Source organism: Miscanthus floridulus, chromosome 8, assembly GCF_019320115.1.
Source record: "Miscanthus floridulus cultivar M001 chromosome 8, ASM1932011v1, whole genome shotgun sequence".
NCBI lineage: Eukaryota > Viridiplantae > Streptophyta > Magnoliopsida > Poales > Poaceae > Miscanthus > Miscanthus floridulus.
This window is the reverse complement of record NC_089587.1, coordinates 158159119-158166057: the sequence shown is the minus strand read 5'-3', so window position 1 is coordinate 158166057 and position 6939 is coordinate 158159119. Positions and strand designations below refer to the sequence as shown.

Here is a 6939-nt window from a genome sequence, read left to right as displayed (position 1 = left end):
AAACATCATGGCGATATATGGAGATTGGAGAAAATTTAGAAAAATATTAAAGCATGACTTAGCTTTAGATAGAACGACTGGTCGGCGGCGTATGGCGCTATCTGGTTGGCGAGAGGATGGACGTTTTCAACCTAGTCGGCGAATTTGCCCCTTAGGGCATGTTGATAAGTGGCGGTGGTGTTGGTGAACCCAAAGGATAGGGCTGTAACCCCTAGAGTTTCCCGAGTAGCCTCCGATAGATCTGGATCAGAGGGTGGTCAGTGCTGAACCAGAGTATCTAGAGCCAATTCGGCGATGGAGAGGCAATCGACGAGCTTCAGACCGACCTGATCGATGGATACAATCAGATCATCGTTGTTGATCTATCTCCTCTGGTAGCGAGGAAGCGAGTGGTGAGTTATTGATGAAGGTGACCTCGGAGGTAGTTCTAAGATCAGATCTGCTGTCATGGAGGCTGATGTAGCCAGTGATGAATCGTCGTCGTGGACCGGCATGGATCTCCATGAGATTGATGATGAGAATGAGCTATTGATTTGAGGTCCATCTAGCTCGCCATGGATCAAGCGCAAACCCCTACCTGGCATGCCAACTGTCGATAAAAGATGCTCGACAGTCCACCGAGGGGTATCCCACGATGGTAGATTTGTCATAGAGGTGAGCGAGATCAGGAGTGAGATGGTAATACAAGCACCAAGACACAAGATTTAAACAGGTTCGGCCATCAATATGACGTAATACCTACATCCTATGTTCTGATGTATTGCATTAAGATATATCAATCATGTCCACTAGGGGGCCCCTGCCTCTCCTTATATACTCTAGAGGGGTAGGGTTACAAGGAAAGTAGCCTATTTGGTACTATACAATATCTTGCGATGCATGCCGAGCAGCGTCATGCATGCCTTGATCTTGTGGGTTGGGCCACCTCGGATGGTGCGGCCCATATCTTGTCTTGTGGATACTGGGGGCCATACCCCCACAAAACCGCTCTTAGATTTGTGCCTCTCCGAATTCTCCACAACCATGTGGTGGGACGTTACCTGGGCCTTCGCGCAAATGCAGCCCGTATCGCTCACTTCTCGTCGGAATTTGTTACTGCTCACCGAATATTCACCGACTTATCTGCCATCCATTATGGCTTAGTAATTACTACTATATAGCCATTACTCCGACATTTTCTCCATGATTTGTTTTCTCTAAAATTTCTACTTGTGGCTCAGGGACTACATCAGCAATACAACTTGGATCCCCACCGCATTGGGGACTTTCTTCTGATGACTATTGTTCCTGACCTTGGCACCACGTGACTATGTCACCTACTATCAGGCTCAAGGACTAAGTGGGCACACTTCACCTAATGGTGAATGTGCTTTTATTCATTTCAGGGCTACGCCTGGGGACTGGCTGCTTGCTCAGTGGGTCTTCTACTTTTCTTCTACTTTGGACCCTGGCACCAGGTGACTACGTCACCTACTGTCAGGCTCAGGGACTAAGTGGCACACTTCACCTTGCGGTGAGTGTGTTTGCTTTAATCTAGAAGACTCCATGCCTTTTGAAGCGGAAGAAGACTATCTCTTTTTCTCGTGGTTGGACTATAAGTGGGCACACTTGGTTCACCGTGAAGAAATTTTCGATTCTGAACTTGAGCTCCTTACATCCTTATGGCAAGGCATGCTTGGTTCACACTGCTCGGTGACGGTTCACACTGCTCAGCAATGGTTCATGCTGCTCGGCAAGGGTTCACACTACTCAGCGATGGTTCATGCTACTCGGCGATGGCTCACAACTGCTCGGCAACTCATCACAGTGGTCGAACCATGAGTTTGACTGCTCGGCTTTGTTTGCACCTGCTCGGACAAGCTCAAGATGACATTGCACAATGGATACAAGGCACTCGGGGACTAGCTGTGGGGGCTACGACCCAGGATACCCATGGCAGACCACATAGGCTGTGCCCCCAGGGGTAGCCTAGCTCACAAGATGAAGCCTTGCGGGGCACGACGCTGCTCAGTGCCTCCCACAAGACACCGGGAAGATATCCTGAAGATAATACGAGATCTATTAGGATACGTATGATCCCATGATTCATGTAATCTGTTATTACTTTCCGGTTATCTCATAGATCTAACCAACTTGTAACCCTACCCCTCAAACTATATAAGGCGGGCAGGGACCCCCTCCAAACACACGCAATATCATACGATAGCCAATACAATCTAACAGACCATAGGAGTAGGGTATTATGTCATACTGATGGCCTGAACTTGTCTAACTTGTGTGTCTCTGTTGCCTTCTTGTTCTTGATTACACGCATCTCTGCCGATCAATCTACCTTCGTGGGATACCCCTCGGAGGACTGCCGATGATATTCTATCGACAAGATTCTATCTTTTTATTATAGTTAAGTTGGTCTTTGCTGGTAGAAGAAAAACTGTCCATTTTAGTGTTTATGTTTTCTAGGACATTATCATTAAAAGCAACTTTTTAGAAATATTCTTGTTAATCCTAGGTTGTTCTAAGATCAAGTCTTTCAAGGATGGTTGTTTAGGATTAGAAGAATTATAGTAATTACCTAGGGACTTACCTTGGTAAGTTGACCGTTGTTGTTGTTGCCATCCTTGTCTATGTTGTTGTGGAGCAGGGTTGACAATATTTGTGTCTTCTTGATATTTAGGGAAATCAACCCCCAAATATTCTCCACATATGTTTCAGGAATTAAAGGCATCTTGTATGGCCTGATGATCTTTCTTGTAATTGGCTCGCTGTTCAAGCCAATTCAATAAGACGTCCATCTTAGTTGAAAGTGCGCACACCTCTTCTAGTACTTCTTGACTCTTATTACAATGTTGAATGTTGCATTGGGACCAGCCTTGATTAGAGACTATCTTTTCCATAAGAGTTTCAACTTTTCCAAGGGTGAGTGACATGAATGCCCCTCCAGCAGGAGCATCTAGTTCATGAGCTTTCTGAGTTAATCCATGGTAAATGCTTTACATGTACAACCAATCTTCCATCCCATGATGAGGACAATCTTAAATGTATTCTTGAAAGTGTTCCCATGATTCTAGAATGGTTTCTCCTTTCTGCTATTGGAAGTTGGAAATCTTTCCTCATAAGGCATTGGTCCTTCCTATAGGAAAAACTTTGCGAGGAAGGCCTTTGAACACATTGCCCATGTGTTGATGTCATCTTTGTTAGTGTAGAAGCACTGCTTTGCCCTTCCCACTAGCAAGAATGGAAAGAGGAGGAGTAGTATGATTTATTGAGCAACGTCCTTGATGACAATTGTGCTGCTAATCTATAGAAAATTCTAGAGATGAGCACTAGCATCTTCATGTGCCTTTCCGCTGAATGGGGTAGCTTGCACCATGTTGATGAGGCTTGGCTTGAGCTCAAACTCAAGGTTGTTGGTTTTGAGTGTTGGTCCAGTGCGGATGTTCTCGGTGCTTGGAGTAGAGAATTCATGCAGAGTCTTGTCAGCCATGGCTTCAGGAACTGGTGTTGAGCTTCCTCTTGATTGGTTTGATTATGATTGATGGAATTTGTTGATGGATCAGAACCAATCCTGCAATACCCCATATAAAATATGAACAAAGACAAACAAGGGTAAGCCTGCTAAAGCAGAGGTGCTAGTTCTGATTTCATCAATAAGTATTTATTTAATCAGTTCTCTTAGCCTTGTGCCCCTCCCCAGCAATGGTGCCAAAAATGCTTGTTGGTATTTCTTAGCATCACTCTTTACTAAGTTGTCATCCCTAGCAATGATGCTGGAAATGCGTTGTTGATAATTATTGAGAACACTTGTAAATTTATATAAATACTAAGTAATCCGCAAGCGCACAGATAATATACCATTGTAGCATTTCACCTAGGAGTATACCAGGTATCGTTATTTATATTTTATCCATAGGGAGGAGCGATGGGGTGGATTGAGATATTGACAAATATGTATACTTATGACAAGATCATTAACTCTCATGCTATAGCAGGGGTAAGTCAAATGATAAATATATGATAAGTGTAAGGCATTGATATTATTACAGAGATAGAAATAGATACTCATAAATATAATATGGCTAAGCAGGAGATTAATTAAGAGCAAAGATACCTAAGTCATTCCTTATTTACTAAGTCTTTTGTACACCCAAATATATACACTCTCATCTATAGCATAATTAACTCTGTATCTATACATAAGGAACATTACTAAGGAAGATCGAGAACAGAGCTTGACTCCCTTTGCAATCGGGTTCTACTTGTTCTACAAGTAGGGAGTAGACTACAAAGGACTCAATGAGAGTGTCACACTCGTGATCTACCACATGGCCCGAAGTGTAGAGTGTATCCGCAGGTAAATAATATTTAAGAACCATGCTTACATAATATTGACCACTTAACCCACTTGAGTATTGAGCTAAGCGCTTTGCGAACAAATCCATAAATTCGTTATCAAGCATGACTATATCAAGCATACAACTAGAGCAAACTAGGAACAAAATAAATAGCAACATAATATTGAAGTAGCACAAAGTCATAAAATAAAGAGACATACAATGGCTTTACCAGCTCCAGACAGTGAATCTAGAATCCTGAGCAAATGCCTAACTCTACTTAAATCTTGCTAGCTAGCCTATACTAGAACTTGAAGAATTGGATCTCTATTCTCCTCTCTCTAGAAACCCTAATTTCTAATCTAATCTTGACTTATGATCTACTGATCAAATGCCTATGGGAGGGGGTAGAGACTGATATATATATATATGCTAGAGCATCAATCCTGATCCCTTAGATCAAACTGACTTGAATAAATAGCACATATGCAATCTAGAAGGTGGTAGAGGAACCGACGTCGAAGCAGAGGCCGACATGTGGGACCAAGGGACTAGCCGGCCGGCAGGTGGGACCGACTGGTCCCACCTGGCATCCTCTTGGACCTCGCTTCAGTGGAGTGCCTTCTGGTGTCCTCTGGAACCTTCTATAGTTGTTTATGCCACGGATAAGCGCGATTCAATTTGATGAATTGATCCACCTTGATGGTTTTTTTGGATAAACCCTGCTGAAAACATAGATTCACCAAAACTCGTGGAATTTGTTAGTTTAAACCCCTAAGTCTATGTTGGTGATCATTTTCATGCATGAATTCAAGTTATATTGACAGTTCATAATAGACGATAACTACCGTCAACAAACGTCGATCTCCTGCGTTTGGATGTCGGTGCTGCCTCTACCGACAACAACCCGGGGTGCGCCATTGGCCCTGACTCCGCTGAACCACTGGAGGAAGCGGGGACTAGAGCTGGTCCACCCTTCCATGATGCGGACCTATAGTGTTTCATGTGGACGGCCTTCATGGCAACCGATGGGGAGGCGGAGGTGGGTACTTTGTGAGGCAAGGCGAGGGCTTTTGCGTAATGCAAGGTGGAATGAAACAATTGGAATTAGAGCGAGATAAAGATTTAGTTTTTTTCCAAACCGCTGCGCGTCACCTCGGGTGCCGTCACACGACCTCAGTAGTCGCAACCATATTACACTAGGGAAGGCATGTGCGCCTGGAGATGCAGGAGTAATGGCGTACCCATCCGATGAGATGGCATGATGATACCAAATGTATGGTCGTCGGACTTTTTATCTAGGCGAGACTTGTTCAGATGAACTCCTTGCGGCATGGTTGTTGCAAGTTCAACAAATTTTATCAGATACATGTAAACAAGATGAGTTGGGTTCAACATAGATCAAAGACACTCATGACTACTGATACTACAAACAAATGCATGGAAGACACATTTTCTATCTGATGTGTTCAAATATGTGGTGGAAGGACTTTCTTACATGCGCAGTAGATTTTCAACACATATGGCTACTCTGTTATGTATTTAGGCTAGGCTTGTTCCTCTCAAAGAAACCTTGCATGGTTGCTGAGAGCGAAGTGATGAGTTGGGTTCAACATGGATCAAAGCCACTCATGACTACTGCTACTGTTGGTATTTCTTAACGCAAATAGAAAGATTCCACAAGCGCATAGAATTACCGTTGTAGCTTTCACCCAGAAGTATCCAGGCTATCGTATTTCCACAGGGAATGGAAGTATTTCTTCTAGCTAATTTGTTCAAGGACAACATAAGGATAGTTAATGAGGGTGGAGATAGATTCCTATGGCTTTAAGGTCTATGGATAGATAAACTCTACTTCTACTTGCTTACTTCGGGCACCATTGCACACCTGGTCTAACAAGCATTGCTGACCTATGGCTTTGTGTCAAACCCAAATGTGGGGGATTAGAAGGGAAGGACAGGACTGTCACCACCTGCCGCCTACCCCTCAACCGTGGGGAACGAGGCAAACGAAGGTAGCCTCTAGCCTAGATACCATGTCTACGCTATCGACTACTACTCTAGCGTCCATGTAGGGTTATCCGTCTTTATTAGGGCCTTCTACTAGAGTATCCGCTACAAGAGCGGACGATGAACCCACAAACTAGTAAAAGTATAGCTTAACTAATCAAAAGACTTTTATAACCAAAGGAACCATGAACACTTACTAAGATACCCATTGAGGTGCAAAGTCGGTGTTCATCGAGGTACAAGCAGGGAGACACTGACAAGTCTTGCTCTTCCCCGAACTTCCCTCACATCTCTCCCTATTTCTCTTCTATAGCTAGCTACCTAGGGCCTAAGCCCATTGGAAGGAACCCCCATGCAACCACCCTCCTGGACATTAAATGTACTGCCGCTAGAAAGGTGGGGCCAAGAGGAGCTAGGGGCGATGTGGCCTGATGCGGCCGCACCCAAGCCATCCTGCCTCGCTACCGCCTTACTCTGGTGGGCTCCTATATGGGCCTAGACTACTACCACATTGGTGCTTAGCGTAGTTTCTTTGGTTGAGTGGGCCTTCTCTTGGTTCCTTTGTGCAAGATCTGCTTTACGCTTCTCTAGATTACGC

At 44.2% G+C, this 6939-nt stretch overlaps 1 non-coding gene across 1 annotated transcript; it reads left to right on the top strand.

Annotated features, from left to right (window-relative positions):
• Positions 1-3012: 3012 nt before the first annotated feature.
• On the top strand, positions 3013-3120 carry LOC136478610 (small nucleolar RNA R71). Its single transcript, XR_010764333.1, has one exon. It is a non-coding gene; the product is annotated as a small nucleolar RNA R71 (small nucleolar RNA).
• Positions 3121-6939: the final 3819 nt, after the last annotated feature.